Source organism: Passer domesticus, chromosome 1, assembly GCF_036417665.1.
Source record: "Passer domesticus isolate bPasDom1 chromosome 1, bPasDom1.hap1, whole genome shotgun sequence".
In the NCBI taxonomy this organism is placed as follows: Eukaryota; Metazoa; Chordata; class Aves; order Passeriformes; family Passeridae; genus Passer; species Passer domesticus.
Window position 1 is genome coordinate 134,701,127 of NC_087474.1, and position 23,771 is coordinate 134,724,897.

Genomic DNA, 23,771 nt, shown 5'->3' on the forward strand with positions numbered 1-23,771 from the left:
TTTATATTTCTAGAAGCTTTAACAGCCTATCTCAGAACTTTAGAAATGACAGATGAAAGATTTAAGGTTGCTTACTGTTTTGCAAGACTCAATTCTTTTGCAGTATGCATTTTTTTATTTATCAAAAACATAGTTGACATTGCTACAGAAAAAAAAAAGATGACTGAGAAGTATATTTTTGCACTCAGGTTCATTTAGTTCATTTAATTAATTTTCTAAGTCATCTCTGTGAATTCAGCTGCAGATTTCCTCTCCTGCAACTTTACATTACCGGTATTTTACTGGGGATCTTGGTGAAAATCCTCAGGCTCAGAGCTAGTGTGACATTCCTGAAGAATCCTTTTCCTATGATCTCAAATTATGAAGTCATCTCAGGCTATGGGGTCAAACACTGGTTGTGCAGGTCACAGGGTGCCAGCAGCAGCAGCTACTCCTGTAGTGGGAAAAGTGTATTCCAGCAAAATAAAAATGCCAGTGACTAGAGAGTGTGATTAACAACAGTGCATGTGCAGACAGAGACAGCAGATAAAACACTCAGAGAGCATCCCTGAAGAAGAACCACCAGGCAACGAGCATGTACAGGAAGAAAAGAAATTTTCTGTAATATATCTGCCACTAATAGTATGGACTTCATAAAATAAAACATCCTGGGAAGTGAAAGAACCACACTGTTTAATGTTGTTGTGGGAACTAATAATTTACACTGAAAAATGTGTGTTCCTCATTCTTCACAGTTTAAAAATTTTTCTTTTAAACAGTTTAATCTTTAAAATAATTAATAAACAAGTCTGGCTTGCCAAGCTGTTATATAATACTACAGAATTTTAATTTGCAGTTTTTCTGCCTTTGCAGTATCAAAGGTGCAATCCACTTTTGCTTGCATTTGTTCTTCAGTAGTTTATTACGAAATACTACAAAGTAGCAATTTCTTTTCAGAGCACATCATAAAAAAAGTGAGGAAAATAAAAGGGTAAAATCTCCATGAGAAGGGACTAAGAGAGAGTGTTTTGCACAGCAAAGAACCTCCTGTTTCTGGATCTAAAATCTCATCAAAGGCAGTAAAAATGTCACCCTAAAAGCTCTTTAAGGCATTCAGTGACAGCTCAGAGCGCTGCACCAACAAATCCAAGACCTGCACACTGGCAGGAACAGACAGCAATGAGGCAGACACAGAAAGTAAGTTGACTGGACTGAGACCACTTTCCCACACGAATACAGAGAGGACACTTAGCAAACTAAGTCCCACAGTAACTCCTGTTTGTGTGGTGTGAAGAACTGCAGTGTGCGGTCCAAAAATCATGGACTCAAATATTTTCACAGGTATAGCTGTGAGGTATGAACAGCTCAGCAAGGCTAAGTCTTAAAGCCTGGACAGCACAGTCTTGCTGAGCATTCAAGGTTAACACAGGAGCAGCATCCTTAAAATGGACAAACCCTGCAGAAAACCTGATGCTCTGGCATCCCAGGCAGCCACAGCTACACATGAGCTTAAAGCAGCCCAGAGAGCAGCATTCCTAAATACAAGACAAAGCTCAATGAAATGATAAACTGGGCTCACTGCCTCAGAAGTTCAGCAGTGTAGCACATACATCATAAACCACCACAGCTCCATAATCCTGTATAACAAGGTGCAGTGTTTGATTTCTAACAGATTAGCAGCTCCTACTGCTTGTTCTCCACTTGCTGTAGGAGTCTCATCTGATCTCACTGGCTTTTGCAATAGCAATAACAGAGTGAGAGTCTGAACTCCAGGGATCTGTGTTAATAAAACAGGATTATGATCTTCATGAATCTTGGTTAAAAGCTGAGGATTACTACTTCAGATGTAAACAGTGTGTGCAGATGAACTGCACATTCTTTTGGTAACTGCTTTTAGTAATGAAAGAAAAGGACAAAAAAATTATGTGACATGGATCACAAGTGTCCACAAGCAGAATGTTTCTCTCAGGTGTTACCAGCCAAAATTGTGTAGGTACTTCATCCTAGAAAGACCAGTATAAATAATTTGTATATGAAATCACAGCTAATATTGAGGAATTTAACTGTTATTTCCCAGCTCACTGCTAGTGGTTAGCAGCTAGAATTTCACTGCTTGGATGGGGTCTCCAATAGGGTTCCCAGCTCCCTGCTTAGTGCAGATGTTCTCTCAGGCAGGGTAGGCAGCACAGGAGTCTCTCCTTTCTGTACGCCATCCTAACACTAGTATCTTTTCTGAGGTATTTTAGTTATATTATAAAAAGAACTGATGCCAGGTTCAGAAGCATCAAACCCACCAGAAAGCTGTGGGAGTTCAGGGGATGGGTGTTTAGCCAGAATTTTGTGGCTGTGGGATGAAAGGGGGTTCAGAGAGATTCTCTACAACTCTCAACATGCCTAAACTCATCAGCCTCTTGACCTGCACACTCCTGTCAGCTCTCCTCACTGACTGCTGCAAGGGCAAACAGTCTGCTGACACCCTGAAACACCTCGGGAGGACCAGAGATTTAGAGTTTCCCTTGGGATCTTCTCCCTTGTAATTTGACTTTGGTAACGCAGATAAAGTGAGGTGTTGTATCCAGAAAAGCAGGAGCTAGCAATTTGGGGATTCTCCCAGTTCAGGACCTGAAAGTCAGTAATCAGTGATCACAAGGTGAGCCTTTAGCATGAAGAATTGCTTTTGAAAATTTGTCTCAGTCTTCTTTTTCTCCCTTTGTGACTCATTCCCTGTCCTGCCTCCTTTTCTTAATAATAATAATAATAAAAAAGAGTAACCTGCAAATTACCACTAACAAGTCTGAAGTTATCCTAAAGGACATTCTTTTTATAATTTCACACTGTTGCCATACATTGTAGCAGATAAATTTTAACAAGCATTCACTTACCAGCATGCTCCAAATGAAGTAAACAAAAAGTGTCCTCTCTTGATGTAAATTTATTTGTTTGCTGACTGAAATCAAGACAAGACACAGATGAGTTTCTCTGATGCTCTCAGCCCAGAAAGACAGTGGAAATTTGAACAGACTTCTGTGTCTGATCAGCACAGGGGGTCAGATGAAGGCAGAAAGTAGCTATTCTAAAAATATATATTCATAATATAAGCCACAAAAAAGATGGCCTTTTCTATCAGGATTGTAAAAATCCATGGGAAAGAACTAATTTTTTTCTCTTGATCCTCATCAAATGCCAGTGGTTGCTGCACTTAACAGAAGTAGGTTTCCTCTCTGTAAAAAGAGAAGCTGTGTGGGAAGCATTGAAAAACCCTGAGGTGCTTCTTTCTGAGTGCTTTCAGAAGGAGCTCAGTCGAGCTCACAAATGTCCCTTTAAACTCTTTCAGCTTTGAAAAATCAACAGGAGAATCTTAATACCAGAAAACAAAGTATTTAGAGCTACTGAACAAAAATTTTTTGAATAAGGGATTGTAAGCACATGACTGCATGGAATTTTAAATTGCATTAAAAATGTTTTATGTAACTGTCCTTCCTGTCACATTTTCAGACCTCCAGTATTGTTTCAAATAGTCCTGCACAGTGAGTAATAATACATCATGGGACCTTGTTCCCATAGAATCAGAAATTTCTTAGTTTAATCTTCACCTAAACAAATATTCCCTTAAAAAATAGAATAATATTCTTAGTGTCATGTGCTGAGTCTTTTGAATCACTTGGAAGAGTAAACAGAGCCCCCCTGTCTGTTCCTGCTTCCTTTGACTCCTGCTTCCTTTCCCACGTGCTTTATTTCTCTGACTGTTTGACCCATGCCTGGGCCTTGCAGGTTCCATTGTCCTGTCTTGGCTCCAACAGCTAGTGAGACACCAAAATGAGCTCTGCCACTGGGAAACCATAGCTGAAACTTTTCTACTTTGTGGGAAATATTTCCATGTGGGTGTCAGAGGGACTGGATCCTATCCACAGAACAGCATAGTCTTCTCTTATCTTGACCTTTTTGCCTCTTCTTTTATTCCTGACACTTTTTTTTTTTGAGCTACTGGGTTCTTGGCTAGCTTTACTGTTTGCTACAGATTATGCATGTCTTAAGATTTAGATTTTGAAGTATTCTGAGGAAAGAAATGTTTATTTCAGTCAAGATAAGAGCTAGACTTAAAGAAAAATATTCCTTTTTATTCTCATCCCTCCAATGCCTAAATACAGATTTTGTTCCTGAAAGCAGTTTTTCAAGATTGAGTTAAAAATATGATAGCTCAGAAAATGCTTCTCAGTTTGATTGCTGCTAAAACAATGTGTAAAATAAGTATGTGACTACACAACAATGCCACACTTAGAGGAATTTTTCTACTTTGAAGTTACGTGTGGCTCAAGTTACATGTGGCATCATCTATATTTCTCTTTTCCCTTCCCATTCATTTACCAAAAAATTATTACACTCAGTGCTCCCTACCCTATTGTGAAGACATTTTCACCATTACATACATCTGCCAAAGACTTATGGTGAATCTTAAATGGTAGACTATTAAATGAATATTAAACATTGAATGGTGTGTCAAACAATAGTTCAAGAATGCAGGAAGCCTTGTTGGCAATAACTGATCATATAAATATGGTAAACAGTGATGACACATGCACCTTGAAACACATTGTAAAACAGGTCTTCAGAAGTTACAAAGCACTTGTGTGATATTTTGTATTTTATACATATATGGGCCATGATACCAGCTACATCAGCTGACAAGGCTGTTTTGTGAGAGCACACTGATTTTAGCTCTGAGCCTTTTAACTGACACAGAAAACCTACTGATAGGATCCAAGTAGTAGCCATATTTTAGCAGCTTTTCTTATGATTTTTTTCCAAATTCTTTTGATTTGTGAACTCCTATATATTTGTATTAGGGGTGTGGATTAATAAAAATGTGTTCCTCCAAGAAGTATTTGCCTACCTGCTACAGCACACAGGAATTTTGTTTTCTTTCCTTTTAAAGGCCTCTTATGAAATAATCCACAGATGTCAAAGATATCCAGAGAGTACGATGAAAAACCCTATTCTAAGATATAACCTTTGGGGTATTCTCCCAATATTATGTGCATTTCACAAAGCAGGGTATGATTATTTTAAGCCTGAAATAGAAATTAACACCTAGAACGGGGATGACCAAAAAAGCAGGAATGGCAATAAAAGTCCACCAAGTTGACAAAAAACTAAGAAGTTACAGTCATCTATGTAGAGAATGAATATATAGCTCTGCTGAGTTTCAGGATTCACAGCAAAAGTTGAATTTATATAACCTAGTAATGTCAAGAATAAGAACAAATTTCTGTGGAGAGAGATATCTAGGTTTCACAGAAGCCTAGGGAAATTTGTGTTTGATCAGGAAGTCTCCATTTGAAAATCAAATTGTGCTTCTTGCTCTTTTTGTGTGGGATGATGACTCATGTTCACAGAATGACCAGTCACCACAAGACATCACTTTGACATGAACAATGGATGGTTCATATGTGACTGGGAAACCTTCTTAATAGCCACTTTCTGAAACTCCCTGAGTTGGTGTCTGTCTAAGCAAATTCCACGGCAAAAGAAAGTCCTACACAAAATTTTGTACCTACATTTGGATTTGACCTTGTCAGCAGAAGAGCAAAGAAGAAACAGAGTTTCTTTGAATGTTGCAGTAGGCCAGAAGCATCACCTACAGACATGATTATGTGCTCATCTCTTGTTGTCATGTCAGCTGAATAATTGGTGCAACTAAGACCAGGATATGAAAATAAGTGCTCAGTTTTGCAATAATGGCCTACTAATGGTTAAGAATTTCACAGGTGGATGTTGGACAAAAAAGGGACCCCATCATGTGCTTCTTTCAAGACCTCAATGAATTGTGGTCTGAAGAAACATTGTTTGTCCCTCACAAAAAATGGCTTCTAGTGGTCACTGAGGAGCAAGTGAAGAGCAATTTAAAACATACTTGATGATGCTATAATTCTTGTTTAATCTTATGCAGGTACCTGTTTAGAGGCTGAGACTAGCAGAAATGTTTAAGTAAGCACATGAAACAAAGTAATGTTTCTGAAATGGAATGTCAACATGAAATTATTCTGGCACATTCTAGGCAACCATCTGTGTCTGCACACACTTCTTGGTTGGTTGAAGAACCATTGCAGGTTCTTCAAAGGTGTTGATCTCAATTCACAACAATGCAAAGAAGTGGATGCACTAAGTTAAATAAATGCAAGCAGTTCATCAGCCATCACAGAGCAATATGGTGCTGAGTGAGCATCAGCAGCAAATATGAAGCAGATATGAAGGCCTCTACTTTATGGAGAGGAAGCAAAAGCCCCCTCAGAGAGTTGATAGCATCAGTTAGGTAGATGAGTCACTTCCTGAGTGGAAGCTGAAATCAGATATAATTCTAACAATGTCCACCAGGAAATCTCAAAAAATGTGTAGGTTTCTGGTTTCTAAAAAAATTTGGATGTTTCCCTAAATCTCAAAAGTTAATATACATGGTGTTTGTTTTCAGCAAGTTCAACAAGGAGTATGACAAAGATCCTGTTGCCTCCAAACTTAATCATGTTTCTTTATAAATTGCTACCTGATGAGCCATTTATATAACTGTGTCCCAAATTATTTCCTTTGCTCTCTCTCCACCAACAATATCTAATCTGACTTTGCTTCCTATGATTCTTATCCAGTGCTGCATTGAAAGTCAACATCCAGTCCAAAAATCAAAGTGAACAAAAATCGTCCATGTTACCTAATGTTTTATTAATTATTATAATGTCCATGGTTTTGAACATAAATCTAGTTAAGATAGCTCCCCTTCTGAGGCATTTTATTTTTTCTTGTTCCTTACATTAAATTTTTGTTCGTCAGTTATGGTTCTTCCTTATTAGGTGTATTTTCTACCCTTTTTGTCCCTCCCACTTAGGCTATCCAGTAATTCTTTCTCTTGATCCCCTCTACTGCCTCGTTATCTACTTACATGTCGACCAGGGAATATTGTGCTACTAAAGAAATAATTTGGACATCTTGAATGAATGTCCATGTAATTTCAAGTTTGCACTGTACTCAGATTGATCACCCCCTTCCAAGATCAGGTAGAAGCTGTAAGGAGACAATATCTGGTGATTTTAGTACCACTAATTTTCATATAAATTTAACTTGTCTAATATCTAAATGAATTCCTTGTCCATTCCATGCTGTTATTTACTGTACTATCAGTAAATTTTTTGGTACAATCACTATAGCTACTCCTACTCCTACTGCACTCTGGTGAAATTATTGACATAATGGTAGCTATGGTCTCACTCCCAGATATATATTTCTATTTGCTTAATCATTGATAAGTGAAAAGTAAATGTGGGAGGGAAGACTTACTTAGGAGGCTTACTTACCACAATGAGTCACTGTAAATCAGTACAATTAGTACTAGTTAGCACTGCTAGCACTAGCACTGCTTTCCACCATGTATCCATTGTGGGGCAAGGGCATACTATGCTAAGAATCGTATTAGTAACCTGCACGCCAACTTGGGAGCTGCATTTAATTCTCACTGTGAGGAAAAGGGTGCAGGGGTGCCTGCCTCAGGAAGAAGATGATGTTGAAGTGAGAAGGAGACTGAATTTATTTGGCTAAGTTAACCTGTTAGTCTCTTTAAACAATCACTATAAGCAATGGAGCATTTCCTTAATGCCTCCTCTCCCCCTCCATTATGTCTAGCTGCTATTGACAGCTTTGCTTTTAACAGACGTGTTTTCAAATAATTTCCAAATCAAAAGATAGATCTCTTTCGAGACCACAAGTTATAGAAACTCTCTTAAGGTGTTCAGCTGAATTTCTATTTTCTAATACCAGTCTTCTTCCAGTCCATACTTTTTCACGGAAACATTTTAACTTCCTGATAAATTTTTATTTTCTCTAATGCAAATTTCTTGCGTTTATGTGTTGTCACAAAATCTAGTGTTTACATCACATTTCACCGATAGCATATGCAGCAGTCACAGAGTTCAGTGATCCATAAGTGACCATAGGTGTAATGACCCCAAATGCCTGCACATCAATGGGCTCAAACACACAAAGACTGGATTTGCATCCTAATGGGTGTTTGGAAAAATACTTTATAGGCCATAATGAAGCTATATTGTTGTGCAACCACTGTTAATATGCTTTAGTAATTAGTTTTGAAACTGTATTTGAGCATTTCAGAATCAATTACCCAAAAGAATTCAAAACTTTTAGAAAGGTGCAACCCACATCTAATGTCTGATTTAAGGTCTTCAAAGAATAGGTGAAGTACTTACCAGTGCCTTCTAACAGATTTTTGCACAAGGTGTTGTTTTTTAGGTTTTGGAAAAGAGATACATACATCTTTTTACATGCAAGCACACTTTCAGATATAAATCTGAGGTTATAATTTGCATAAGATCATTTAATTTTTGTTTTAAATTTAGAACTTTGGAACTTGTTTTTTTCCTTTATTTATTAGTGTAATAATTCTGAATGACTGTTCTGAAATACTACCTTCTGAAAGCCTGTCCACATGGTAATTTTTCTGAAATTAATTATTTTTGTAAGGCTTCAGTTGTGGCAGTAGGAATACCAATCACATAGGCCTATATGTTTTTGTGTATCTGTGTTTCTCCTCTGCTCTCAGTAGAGCTTCTTTTGTAGCTAAAATTGCACATCTGTAGTAGGAGGAGAGTAAATATCAGTGAATGACAGGCACATCTTACATTTCAAAAGTCAAAGTCTGAGCTGTAAAGAGTTTTATGTGTGGTCTTCTGTGTATCTACTGAATGTCTGACAAGCAGAAATGGAAGCTTCCTAGAGAAAGGGCCTTCTGCTTCATGGAAAGTAGAATTTTAAAGAGTTAAGTTCTGGATTTGTTAAATGCTGCTCAACTGCAACAATTAATTCCAATTTAAAAAGTGACTCAGGTCTATCCCCTCATTTTTTACTTAAAGTTGCATTGTGAGTCCCACTAAAATAAATTTAAGCAAACAGGTTTTAGTTTTGTTCTATCCTATGCTCAATAGTGAAATCTGCTCCTACATAAAATTTTCTGTGACCTTTTAAAGTTTGCTGTTAACTAATTGTACTTTTGAAACAAAATTTGTCATACAATTTATCAGATTATCACCAGTTTTCTTAGAAATATTAGGAAAATTAAATAACTGGTTTATCTCTAAAGGAGATCAAATAGGGATTAAGCAAAGCAGCAATTGTGTTTGATTTTTGGCACCACTTCTGTAACAGAAAACTGCCATTATCATCAACAGAGCTGTGGATATTGATGGAGAAAGCAAGAAATATACACACTCACACAGATCATAGTCTAAGATCTGATAAATTTATGCTGGATGTAAGGATTGCACATAACATGAAATATATTAACATGAGTGATAAGACTGACTAAAGGCTGCAAGGCTAAGTACAAGCTAAGCACAGTCTACCATCTACCCTCTTTAAAGGGCATCCTCTGTCTCCAGCATCAATATTGGCTGTTGGTACCCAGAGTGTTGCTCACTTGTGTTTCCTGCAGCTGCCTGAGCTTCCTCTACCAACATGTGTGTGTTTATAGTATCTTGTATCACAAACATTGGGTTGTATCAACTCATACAGCTTTAAGGGAAAAACCCTATTATATTCTTTGGTGGAGTCTAAAATGAAATTAATTCAGCTCCTGGAATAGTAGTTAAAAGGTGCTTTTTTGTGAGCTTGTTTAATGAACAGCTGCTTCCTATTAAGGGAAGGGTAGATCCCCTTTTTGCGTTTTACAAAGGAAACTTAGGATTAATTAAATGAATTATTCTACGTGGTAATTAGTAGCCCTTGGAATTTTCCACATCCCTACAAATTTGCAAGTCAGTTATCATGCTCACAAACATAAGCTCTCTCTGCTTTCCTTGTCGTCTGTTTCAAAGCAAAAGCTGAGTGTATTCTTATCACTCACTCTGCAAACAGGATACACAAAGGATAAGTAAAAAAAAAATCACATTAACATCTACAGTCTTGCATAAAATGAGAATATTTTACACTCAGAGTCATGCTTTACTCAGACTGGGGATTTAAAATTATGAAAGAATAGACTGGTGCCTGTATAGCTGAACTGATGCTTCCTTTCCTTGTAAGGCCTCAGCGAAGTCCTTGTGAGAAGCAAAGCCTTCTTACCTTCTGAGATGACTAAGCAGGCCTTAAGGTTTGCACCTACTTTAAATTTAGCTGTTCTTTAGAAATAAGATAATTTTAAATTAATTGTCTCCAGTAATTACGAAAGACTAATACATTTGGTTGTGGTTTTTTCCTTTTTTTCTGTAATTGCCACAGTACAGCTGATTGGAACAGTTTTTGCTGTGATACTTTCATTTTTTTCTTATGTATTTATACTAATTTGCTCTCTTGCATATTGTCACTCTTAACTCCTACTGGCAGTTTGGTTAGAAAGTTTCCAGTGTGTACATTTTAAAAGGACTATGTAAATTGCAGATGATTACCTCTAGAAGAGCTGGGAGAGAAACACCCTCTTCCTTAGAGGAAGATCTTTCCAGATGGTGAAGTTTTAATCAAGTAGATGCTGAGCTCAGTGTGGTACCTGCTGAGTAAAAAGCTGTGAATGGTGTTATAATGTTATTGTATCTAAGAGTCCTTTCCAGCTTTAAAAAGCTCCATAACCATGTAATGCTCCTTCCCTTGAAACGTGTGAATTTTAAGTGCTGTTCTCATGAACAGAAGCAGCAATCTACTTCAAAATCTGATTAAGACCCTGCATTTAAAGACCCTAAAACCTTGTGAAAGATCAGTCTTCAATACCAGATGCATAATCTCCTTAGATATTTTAAACAGTAAATGTGATAATCCACATTAATACCCTTGAGACTAAAATTAAATACCTTTAATACCTTTGGGTTTCAAATCCAGCAGGTGCCATTTGGAAAGGTTGAAATTAAGAGGAGTGGGGACATTGGAGACAGAAGACCTCATGAGGTTCTACTCAAGCTTCAGGCCATAAAGAGGCAAAAGGTATTATCAAAACCAAACATCAGACCATAGAGGGACAATATGTATTGCTATGTTCATAATAATAAAAATGTATAAGTAATAAATAATAAAATTAAATATAATATAATAAAATACATATTAATAGAATAAAGCATGTATTATTATAACCCTTCCAATGCATCTCCCTACTCTTCCTCTTTCAGGGATATGATTGGGAAGAGGGGAAGTGCACAAAGTTCACAATATTTGACCCTATGCTCAAAGACATCACAACTCAATGATTAATCAGAAATATTGTAGCTTCTCAGTCTCCCTGTAAAATGTTATTTGCAAACCCTGTAAGACTGAATCTGAGCAGTAGGATTGGCTCCATCCCCTGGGCAGGTCTCACAGGCTCTTTTGGAGCTAGAGACTGTTCTGGGGAGTACTGAGAAGGGAGAATAGCTGTAAATCCATCTGTCTTTTATAGGGCCTTGCTTAAAAATTAGAATTTTTTGAGAGATTGTCTTGTCTTTGTGGGCTCAGCAGTATGAGTTCTTTCCCTCACTACTGCCAAAACAAGTGAGAAGTTATCTAAACTTCAGTTTGACTATAATAGCAAGCAGGTTTGAGCTGAACTGCATTCAGACTTCAAATTCAATCTGCCCTTGTATTAATGAATTAATTAATAAACTATTAATTTTTAGAGATTGATTTAAAGATCCACTAATATTGTGGTTTTCAAAGAAAAACTTTCTGTATTTGTTTTCCATGGAGAAGGTCCCCCATAGGAAACCAGCAGCTCTTACACAGTCCTTTGGACAAACAAAACCTATCTGGAAGGGGAGGCAGGGAAGGTGCTCTCTGTTTCAAAGGATTTTCTATTATTTTAATCTCCTTCTTTCCTTCCTATTGTTCTGTGTGATTTTCTTTGTTCTCTGTAATGCCATTTCCTTAAGGTCAATCTATTGTTATTCTGGAGTGTGATTGAGATATCAGGCTGAGTCATGCAATGTTTGCCAATTCCACACCTTTCAGCAGTCTGACACAGAGAGTGGAAGTAAAATAGCTGCTTCAGATTATCACTGCTCCCTAAATGAAGGCTTTCTTTTGAAAAAGAAAATGAGTGATAAAATGAGCTGTAAAGAAAATTACTTTTTAATGCGTTTTCTTAGAGTTTTCACAAGCCTGTAATGAAACTGCAGCTGTCCAAGGCCAGCAGCACTCACAAATAATACCATAGTATCATAGGCATGTAAGATTAAGAGAGACAACAGGAAGAAATTCAACAAAGAAGCATATATTAAATCCACTGAGGATGCAGAATAAGAATCAATAAGAAAAAAGGGCTTTAACATTCTGAGAGATTACTGAAAATTTGTCTTTCATTTCAGAAATAAAATTTTACACTAACAACATGCAAAAAACCCCACACCAACTCCTTACCCAGAGAAGAAAAAGACTACGCAAAGCCTAGCTTGTGACTCATATCTACTGTGAGCCATTATTTGAGACACTAACCCTAATTTTGTTTGCAGCAATCTTGTATCCCAAATTATTTTGCATTTCCTTTAAACAATTTATAACAACCACCTGAAACATTAATATTGTAGCCCAAATTCTCAAAAGGGGCATCCTGAGATAGTTGCACGTGTGGTGGTGAGGTATTTGTTACTTTAAAATTTTTCCACCTGACTGGCATTAAGAAACTGTTAGAAAGAAAATATATTTCTGATAATGAAAAATGCTGCAGATCTGATTGTGAATTAGCTAAAGCTCTGGCTAGATACATAAGCATGTGTTTACTTTTGTTATCTTAGATCTACAAAGCAAATTTTGATAACTAAATCCAAACAGAAAACTATTTTTCTTTTTCCTTCCCTTTCAGATTTGCCCTTGCAGTCATTGCTCAAAAGTGCCTCCCCCACTCCCTGACATATCAGAGGTGCCAGACATGAAATTTTCAGGCTGTCCTGACTTGGTGTTTTAGATGAGGTTTGTAAGTACACCTTTGCTGGGAGGGAAGCTGAATGAGTAACTGTGCTTAAAAGTGACTGTTTTCAAACCCGGGCAATTCTGCTATTCTGAGAGGAAAAACATTGATCTAACTCTTCAGCCTGCATCTCTGTCATCTTGAGACTTTGGTAAACATAAGAAAAATTCTTTCAAAATATGTAGGTTCAGACTACCTGCATTACTATTGCTATAAAAAGATTGCTATAACAAATGATTGCCCAAATGGTCACACTGACCCTGCTGTGCCCTGTGTTGTTGTCATGGTGACACTGCTGTGACTGATCAGGAGGAGGAAGTGGATGAGGCCTTCTGGAGGCGGCTTGAAGCAGCCTCAAAGTGACAGGAACCAGTTCTGGTTAGGGACTTTAACTACCCTGACATCTGCTGGAGAAGCAAAACAGCAAAATACTAATAGTCCAGGAGGTTCCTGAAAGCACTGATGACAAATTCCTGTCATAGGTAGTCAAGGAACCCAGAAATAATGGTTTGCTGCTCAACATCATAGGCTCATTGGAGGTGTGAAGGTTGGGGAGCAGCCTTGGCTGAAATAACTATGGGATTGTGGAGCTCAGTAAGAGGCAAGGAGGAAGCAGGATGGCACATAGAGATTGTAGCCATGGACTTCAGGTGAGCTAACTCTATCCTTTTCAGGGATCTTCTTGGAAGAATCCCATGGCAACAGGCCCTACAGGGAAGAGGGATCCAAGAGAGTTGGATTATTATTAAGGGTCACTTCATCCAGGCTCAAAAAAGATGCATGCCAATGAGCAAGAAATCAGGTGAAGGAGGAAAGAGACCTGTGTGGATGAATAAAGATCTTCTGTCATTATTCAAGGATAAGCAGGAAAAACAGGAGATGAAAACAGGTAGGTGACTTGGAATGAATAAAAAGAGGTTGTCAGAGTAAGTAGAAATGAGACAAGGAAAGCAAGGGGCCATCTGGAATTTAACCTGGCCAAAGACATCAAGGACAACAAAGAGCATTTTCCCAAACACATCAGTAGCAAAAGGAAAAGTAAGGATAATGTGGGGCCATTACTAAATGGAAGGGAGAACCCTGGTAACAGAGTGCAGAAAGGGAAGAATTATTAAATGCCTTTTTTGCATTGGTCTTCATTGGCAAGAACAGCCCTCAGGAATCTCTGGTCCAAGAGATCAGGGTAAAGGGAAGAAAGACCTCGGTCCAAGAGGATTGGGTTACAGAGCACCTAGGCAAAATTGAAATCCACTAGTCTGTGGCCCCTGATGGGATCCATTCATAAATGCTGGTGGATACCCATAGTGAGGTTGCTCACAATCATCTTTCAAAGGTCGTGGCAATCAAGAGAGCTGCCTGAGGGCCGGAAGAAAGCAAATGTCAGCCCAGTCTTCAAAAGGGGCAAGAAGGAGTGCGGAGGTGACAGCCTGGTCAGAGAGCGAGAAAACAAGATTAGTTTTCTCACAATGGACTTGTGAGACCTTTTAGGAAGTTGTAAAGAAATTACGATAACTTGTTATTATAAACAACTGGCAGGTGGTATTTTCCTACTCTCTTTTTCTGTTCTTCTCAAGGACTGTTTGTGAGAAAGATGTTTTTGTTAATTAACCAATAAAGTAGAATGTGTTGAAGCTGTCTATAAAAAGAGAAGAGTTTTTCAAGGTAAAGATACTACTGTTGTGCACACCAGCCTTCTGGTGAGTCTGTGTCATATTGCTCAATGGCAACAAAGGAGGACCCAGAGAGCTACTGGTCAGTCACCTCACCTCACCTCACCTCACCTCACCTCACCTCACCTCACCTCACCTCACCTCACCTCACCCCTTGGAAATGTGATGGAATGCCTCTTTTTGGAGGCAATCTCTATCCACATGGATTACAAGAATGTGATCAGGAGTTGTCAGCATTAAGGGTAGATCATACTACCTGATTGCCTTCTGTGATGAAGCAACTACCAGAATGGATGAGGGAAGAGCAATGGATTTTGCCTACCTTGACTTCAAGACTTTTGACACTGTCTTTCACAATATCCTCACAGGCAAACTCAAGAAGTGTGGATTGTGTGGGTGGACAGAGAGGTGGTTTGAGAACTGGCTGAACAGCACCTCCCAGAGGGTTGTAATCAGTGGCACAGGGTCTAGCTGGAGGCCTGTCACTGGTGGTGTCCCACAAGGTTCAGTACTGGGCCCAGTATTGTTTAACTTTTCATCAATAACTTGAATGAAGGGGCAGAGGCCTCTTCAGAAAGCTCTCTGATGGTGCAAACCTGGGAGGAGAGGCCAATACCTCAGAGTGCTGTGCAGCCCTTCAGACAGAGAAGAACAGACAGAAGGACAGAAGATATTCAACAAATGCAAATGCAGGTTCTTGCACCTGGGACGGAACAACCCCAGGCACCAGTACAGTCTGGGGGACATCCTGCTGGAAAACAGCTCTGTGGAGAAGGTCCTGGGGGTTCTGGTAGACAACAAGCTCTCCATGAGCCAGCAGTATGTCCTTGTGGCCAAGGCAGCAAATAGTTTCCTGGAGTGTATTAGAAAGAGCATTTCCAGCAGGCTGAGAGAGGTCATCCTGCCCCTTTACTCAGATCTGGTGAGACCACATCTGGAGTTCTGTGTCCAGTTCTGGGCTCCTCAGCACAAGAGAGACATGGAGCTCCTGGAGCAGGGCCAGTGGAGGGCTACAAAGGTGATGAGAGCATCTCTCTTAAGAGGATTAGAGGAAAGGCCTGGGGAGTTGAGCCTGTTCAACCTTGAGAAGAGACAACAAGGGGTGGCCTCATCCATGTCTGTAAGTATCTGAAGGGTGGGAGTCAAGGGGATGTTCCAAGGCTCTTCTTGGTGGCACAAAGCAATAGAACAAGAGGCAACAGGCAGAAACTGATGTACAGGAAATTCCACCTGAGTATGAGGAAGAACTTCTTTACTGCCCAGGTGAATATGCACTGGAACACATTGCCCGGAGAGATTGTGGAGTCTCCCTCACTGGAGATATTCAAGAACTGTCAATGTGGTCATGAGCCACAGTAATTTACGTCTCTTTGAAAAGCTTTACTATCCAAATATCCTCAATCTCCCACTATGTGCTTATTTCCTAAATAATATCCACTACTTGTGGGTTCTCTCTGAACCATATTTTGCCCTTGAAGCACATGACAAAAAATTTTCTCCGACAACTGCAGCTTTGTTTCCTAAAGGGGGTAAAAATAAGTACATGTTCTTGCTTTCACTGAGAAACATGATATGACTGACTGGTAGTGGGAAATCTCTATATTTTTCTCAGTTTGAAAGCTGATTCATAAATCACACTGATTTAGATGAAAGTGTCTATTGAGGTGCCATCTAGAGTTCCCTCTGATTTATTTCCTTACATATTGATTGCTTCATTGACTTCTATCTACCAAACCTGTCTCATTGCTGTTAATGATCTCTGTAGACTAGAGGGGTTTACTCTCAATAACACTAAGTATGTAAGAGGTTATCTTGAAGAAATCTCTTCTGACTGCAGAATGGAATTTCTATCTTAAACCAGGGAAGATTAATAATAACATTTTTTTTCCAAATAAAATATTCTTTCCACAACAGGAAATTAAATTCAACATTTCAGTTCCTAGTATTGCTCAAAAATAGTGCAATACCCTAAGCTGAATTCCACCAACGAAGCAGTAGTTGAATGGAAGATTTCTCAGGATGTGGTGGGAGTTGACCACAGAGTGTCATCTTGCTTCTGTCAGCACTAACAATGAGTATTTGCTTACTGAATATACTATGATGTTCTTAAAACTTGAGGACCTTAAAAATCCCATTGTTTTCTACATCAGAATAATCTTTCAAAGAAAATAATGAAAATTGACCTCAGGAAATTAAACTTTCCATAGAATTTCTTCCTGTTGAAAAAATCTTCAATGTCCCATCCTAAACCATTGTGTATTGTTGGACATTAATGAAAATTTGCCAGGTTCCTTGTCCATAAGCAGCTACATTTCAGTAGTGACATATTGTGTGTTTTAAGGTAAGTAAAATATTTGGGAATGCTTCTGTGTTGCTTGCTAGTTTTTTGTTGTTGTAGCAACATTGGTTTGTAGCAGCTATGAAGTTTTTAGGGCTTGCTAATAAAAACCTATACATACATAAGAATGAAAAGTCTTGAAGAGCAAAGTAATATAAAGGTAGTGCTTGTACAATGGTTGGAGACCAATTACTTTAATTTTTGTTCCTACATTTTCCCCAGATGTTTTCTTCTATTTTCTGCGTTCCATTAAAAGATTCTGTTCTGTTACTACCATATGAGCTATGTGAAAAGTTTGGTTATCTATTTACAACTGCCCCTTCACTTACCCCCAGACTCCATGTGAATATAGCTGTTACTATAACACAGCTTCCTGAACAATGGTGCTATGTCTGTTTGTATCACACAGAATTCTAATTCTGTATCTGCATCTTTTTAGGATAATATGATGTTAAAAAAAGGAGAAAAAAATGTATGAAATATATTCTGGGGAACAGATATTGTAAAGATGATGTTATGAATGTTCATTTTAATTCTGAAGGATTTTTATTGCCAATTTCCAACACTTCCGTATGTTTTTCCAACAAATGTGATCTATTAAGAAAAAAAAAAAGCTATGGAGGTTGAATTTCATGGATTCATTCTGGGAAGGTTCCACTGAAGTAGAACTATTATCTATCATTCAGTACTGTACTCTGCAAAAAATTCCAGTGACTCATTATGAATATTCATGATATGAAATAAAAACTGTCATGGTTGTCAAAATATGTCCTTAATTTCACACAATCAAATAAATAAAGAAAATTAATTATAAAGGCCTTGATTTTCAAGTATATGATAAATATTATAAGTATGATGAAGAGCAAAGTTTGTCCAAGACCTCATTTTCAGATCAGCATCCCATACTATTCACATCAATAAATTCTTGTCAGGGAAAGTAAATGTTTCACAAACTGGCTCAAACACTGAATAATAAATTATTTGATAATCAATCTCTATTTATCCAGGTTAATACACATTATTTTCACATTTAGCTCTGCTACATTTCTTTGTGGGTTTATGATTTATTATTTAAAAAAGTAGGGTGGTAAAATGCTCTATCTGAAAAGCCTAACAGACTGGAAGGAGAAAGAAAAATGCAATAGCTCAGGAAACGTCATTTGACATTTATGAGTGATTTGAATTTGAATATCTGAATTTTCCAGACCACAAAGGAAAAAAGCAGGAGGCTACAAGTGCAGAAGTTTCCTGTGGTTTTTCTTTTGTAATGAGCTTCAGAGGAAGGCACTCTGTACTCCAGCAGGCTTTGTAAAGCTGTTCAGTCCATGCCTACACCAAGACTGCATGGTGATGCAACTAGGAAAATCTTTCTGGTCATTAACTGTCCTTGCTCTTCTATCTGTTTACACATTCACAGCACTAGAACCATGCCCATTTACCTGCAGCTTCAAAAAACCAGGAAGGTTTTGGTACACTGTATGTTCAAATAAATTGCAAGATCCTTTCTTACTGATTGCAGAGTTTGACAGTCTTTTTCAGTAGTTGCTCTTGGAGGTAACTATATATAATGCATCCAAGCTGGTTTTGCACAAACCAGGAGTTCTCCATTTCGTCAGTGTGGATTGCATCCCAACAGAGTAACTCCTTTTCAGTTTCAAATACTATGGGACAACCCTACAACAGCATTTTTTTACAAAGAGTTTTGATACCTTTTCTTTGATATCTTTTAGAATAATATAAACCCAGGCAGTAATACTTAGGACAAGGCAATCAACAGACAGTTTTCCACCGAACACTGTATATGCTGACTAAAATGTGATGTCTGTGGACCATGAATCATTGCATCCTTCATAAAAATAGAACTTGAAACATACATATTCTTAATACAATTGGTACATGCAAATAAGGACTGCATGAAGGGTCAGAAGGCAGAAGGATACAGAATAGCTTTCAGAAATAATGATTAAGTTCAGGGAAGTTTTGTGATTCAGGGAGTGGGATGCTGTTTTATTCAAGAGCACGTGTATGCTCCCATGACAGTTGTAGACCAGGGAGAGCACTGCTTTTTGAGAGACACAAAAATAGGCTTTTAGACATTTGGGTGCTAAGAGTTTTTTGGAGGCAGAAAAATGTGAGAATAAATCCACTTATTAGAGCTAGGGAAGCAACTTTAGAGAGGAGCTAGTCAGCTGAAAAGGGCAGATTTGAAGAGAAAGGAGATTATCTCCATGGAATTGTCACACTTGATGCTGAAATGAGTAAGTATGAAACATTAGCTGCTGTTAACAACCCTGTTGAGTCTCTGTGGCTCTACACCAGCAAAGAAAGCAAAGAAACCTGTCAGAGAGTACAGGTTGCTTCTGTCACATCTTAGTTATAAAGTTTAAAAAAACAGACAATGCTGGTTCTCAGCCAGCATAAAGAGTGGAGATGGAAAGACTTGTGATAGCACAATGCTGCTTCTTGACCTTGCAATGTCAACGATTCAGTGGTTCCTCAGGTTAGTTTAACTTTTTCTAATAGATACACTGCCCTAGTAGAGTATGAAAGGAAATTGTTATATTTCATGACTGAGGACATGGGAGGGGTTTGCCAGGAAATAAAGAAGTGAGCAACAGAGTTCTGAATTTGGAACAAATCCAGTTTCAGTGAAGTGATATCAGGAAGGCCGGTGATATTCATGCTTTATGCAGTGTATTAATTTGAAGGAAACCACTAGCAGCCTGAGACTGGAATAGATGCTTTTAACTTAAGTAAATGAATTAATTTAATTAACAAATGTGAGGCTAAAACAATAGAGCTAAGAGGAAATGAAAACTTGATTATGAGGGTCAGCATAGTGTTGGCTAAGATAAAGCCCAACACAGATGGCTTTTTAGGGATTACAGGCTGAACAATTACTTACATGGAAGATACATGCAACAAATGAGAAGATAATTTAATAGTAGTTAAATTCAAATTCATATTGTTTTTTCATGGCCTTGAACATTCTTTTCTTAAGCAATCAAAATCTGGCAGAGATTTTTAACAGTGTTCATATGTACCTGTTATGTTTCTTAATGGCCTTATTAAATAAGTGCTTCTATTATACCTGTCAAAATTTTGTACTTCTCTCCCATCAGAAAAATATCTACATGACCAGGCACTGCCACAGAAATTCTGATCCACTTGTTCTTAAAGTGAATGAAGAGCATCTCCAAATTAAGAGGTATCATCCATATTTTTTTTTTTTTTTTTTTAAAGCTAAAAAAGGTTGAACTCTTCTTTTAAAGGAGCAATGCATATGAGAACTGGAAAATAAACTGCTGGTAGTACTGAGGATTTTTAAAGTACTACATTCAAATTGGTAATTTCTTAAAGAGTATACGTGTCAAGCCACCTTGTTTTCATGGAAAACTTTGAAGCAATTTTTCAATAATCTGAGCAGTAAGATCAGCCTCAGTATCATATGATTCAGGAATAGAAAAGCATAAGCTTGAATAAGCAAAATGCAGAGTTTCTTCACAATTAACTATTTTTTCATTTATATTTGTTACATTTATCTGAATAATGACTGATTGCAAATTTCACTACTTCGCATGAAAAAGTAATATTAAATTTAATCTTCATCATTTTAGTTTCTGGGTTCTATCACATTTATTAATTTTTGATATACTTATCTGTGTCTTAGGACACCCATGCACATTTACAAAAAAAATTATTTTTGAAAATAAGTCTTAACCTTCCAAACTGGGGTACAAAAAAAAGGAGAAATCAGAACTAAGACAGGGTAGGTGCTAGAGAGAAGAAGGAGTTCTCTGAGACACTGTAAATTTCATTTTTCCAACACCTAGATTCATGCTGGTAATCTACATGGCTGAGGAATCATAGATTCATTTTACAAGTAACCTATAGGACTTGCAAATAATTCAGTGGTGCAAAATAATTGTATGGGTATATAAGACCTAAATTAATCACGTGTTTCAAACCTTCTGGTCCTGGAGGTGAATGGTGCAGAATCCGCAGACAAAAGCAGTAACATCCAAAATATAATTTCTTTTGGATCTGTGGAGATAGTAGTGGGGATGTGATGTACTGATGATGATTTTTCTACAAGTCTAGTATTGAAAAAGTCCATAAATCAACATGTCAGGATCTCTTTTTTTTCCCCATGTTCCTTCTGGGGGACAGTAAATGAAGCTTCTCTTTGTACATATGAGTCATTCATATTTTGGGCCTATTCACCATGTTCAAGATCTCACATTCCTCTTCCCAGTACAACTGGTACCTCAGGGATTTGAACTGTAAGTCAAAAGCTTATGAAAAGAAGTTAATAAGATTGTGTAGTCTATGAGCAACAGGCGTTAAAAGGATCTTCAGTATGTAATTGGTCATCTGTGACCAGAGCAGGCCCTTCCTTTACAGTGATAATTTTGTCTCTCCCAGTCCTCTCATCTATTTTTGTCCTGTACCTGCAAATACTAGAGGCTGTGAAGAGCTGTCTTTGGAAAAATCTGTGGATTTCATACTTGATTCACAGACATCTGTCCTGGACCACTGATGACATTAATTTACAAAGATGGCTAGCACTGAGGGCTATTGATGTATCTACTGATCATATGCATCTGGAGATTAAGAAAACAGGATGGACAGAAGCAGTTTTCCATTTCCATCAGTGTGACTCAGTCCTGAATATATGGGATTTTTGTTTCACAGCTCACCATCTGTGCTGATTGATGGATCTGAAGGCAGTAACAACAATTGAAAGCCAGCAAGAAATCTTCCAGCAGCTTCAAGTGTAAAAGGAGCAAAAGGTGCAGTACTAGCACCTAACATTCTCCCAATTCAGGATTAAACAACAATCAAAAAAGAAGAAACTACCTTTGCCCTTTTAATACTCTGTGGAGGGAATTTTGCCTCTTGATCTCTTAAACTTGATCTCATAAGTATGTCCTTTTGCTGAATAAAAACCAAACCATAGACATATATCAGATGTGGCAATATACTGAAATGAGAGATGAAAAAACCTGCAATCTCTAGCTGCCCATATATCAGCATCTTTGTCATTCTGAGAAATAGAGTTGAAAAGTTAAAAAAAAAAAATCAATGCATTTTAACTTTGCTATTCCTCAAGTTATTCTTTCTGCCTTGCAGGGTAAACACATAAAGTAATGAACAGACAAGGAGCACTCCCAGCAAAAGAGGATTTACAAAGTTTCAAACAATGTTGAGTGTGAGTGGGCAGATCATGACAAAACGTTCACACTTCTTCATCAAATCTAACTAGTTTTCCACTACATATTCATGCTATAAACTGTGAACTGGAGTTCCTCTGTGGAAGAATAATCCAAATGAAACAACAGGAAGAAAAGACAATTGCTTTTGCAGGTATGGAATAGGACAGGATTTGCTGGTTCCCAATTCCGTTTATTTAATTTAAAAAAAAATCTTCAAGAATCCTTTTTCTATAATGGAATCCTATTTTACTCAGAGATTTAGTTGCAGCTATTCTGGCCATACATTCAGTGAAATAATACCTTTTATCTTTGGAATTGTTAAAATGGAATATTTCTGCCTGTATCAGTTACAGATTGTGAAACTGTAGGTGTATTAAACTGAAACTGTATACCAGTACCCACAGTGGCTGGTACTAGTTCAAGAATGGTGTATTTTATGATCTTTAGACAGAAGTATGCTTAGAAAAATTTTCTTGCTAGGAGCAGAAGTTGCTTCTTGTGCTGACAATAAAATACTTTACAGCCACATTAGTGCAAAATTTTCCAGATTTCCCAGTGCAGCGAGTTTATGATCTCAAAGTAGAAAGCATATACATTTTATTTGTAAAATAAACTGTTTAATATTTTCACATACAAAATCTATCAAGACTTTTTCATGGCATTTACTGTTTTGCAAGAATCATGCAGAAAAATGCTGACTGTTTAAGAATAGTTGTTGATCGTTATGATACAATACTCTGTAGACTGTCAGTCTGATATATTTAAGACATTTTTGTCAAGATAAATTTGAAACTCAAGAGGTGATTTTGAATGTGGGTTTATCAACATCATGGATCAGACAGAAATGTAATCCTTTACTTTTGCTGCACTCTAAGACTGGAAAGGAAGTTGAGCCGATAACCCCAACCTATTTGTGGCTGGAGCACTTGCCCTTTGAGGAGTGCCTTCAGGAGCTGGGCTTATTCAGCCTGGAGTAGAGATGGTTTGGATGTGGGCTCACCAACACCAGAAGCCCTCAACACTTGAAGGGAAGATTCCAAGGAGTTGGAGTCAGGCTCTTCACAGCAATGTGTGGTGGGAGGAGATGAAACTACAGGGAGAAGTTGAAAGAAGAGAGATTCTGACTGTGGATAAGGAGACCTTTTTCCCATGGGACAGCTGAGCAGGGCTGTGGGTTGCCCTGGGAGGTCATGCAGTTCAACCCTTGAAAGTTTCCAAATCCTGACAGGGCACAGACTTGAGAAGCCCGGTCTGAGCTCAGAGCTGCTCCTAGTTTAAGGCTGGGCACAGCTTAATTTTTCTAGGAAACAAACAGCTGTGACTGATACTCAATGTCAAGGTTAAGTGTATGCAATATGTATCTAAAGTGTGTGGCTGCCAGACAGTGAGTACATTTAATATGATTTTACCTGCTGATGCACAGTTAGGTATGACATTGTGGCCATAAAGAATTCCAGTCAGTGCTCATGCAGATTAATTCATATCTTCTTGCATTTCTGTAGGCATGCAATACATACATACATACATACATATATATATATATGAGACTTGGATGTAGGTTTGAAGTCTCCTCTGTTTCTCACTTTAGAACATTAAAGTACAGTACATTTGAGATCCAAGTACTGACATTAATTAAACTATTTATTACTCTA

The 23,771-nt window shown here is 37.8% G+C and overlaps 2 long non-coding RNA genes across 2 annotated transcripts in view; one reads left to right on the plus strand and one right to left on the minus strand.

Annotated features, from left to right (window-relative positions):
* Positions 1–203: 203 nt before the first annotated feature.
* LOC135289647 (uncharacterized) lies at positions 204–13,423 on the minus strand. Its single transcript, XR_010352401.1, has 3 exons — positions 13,155–13,423; positions 10,419–10,516; positions 204–433 (listed from the first exon to the last, which is right to left on the minus strand). It is a non-coding gene; the product is annotated as an uncharacterized LOC135289647 (long non-coding RNA).
* LOC135289643 (uncharacterized) overlaps positions 12,789–23,771 on the plus strand; it is a 32,289-nt gene continuing 21,306 nt past the window's right edge. Inside the window, exons 1-4 of the long non-coding RNA XR_010352393.1 lie at positions 12,789–12,897; positions 20,026–20,111; positions 21,599–21,696; positions 22,037–22,270. This is a non-coding gene — a long non-coding RNA (uncharacterized LOC135289643). The remainder of the gene's footprint in view (positions 12,898–20,025; positions 20,112–21,598; positions 21,697–22,036; positions 22,271–23,771) is intronic.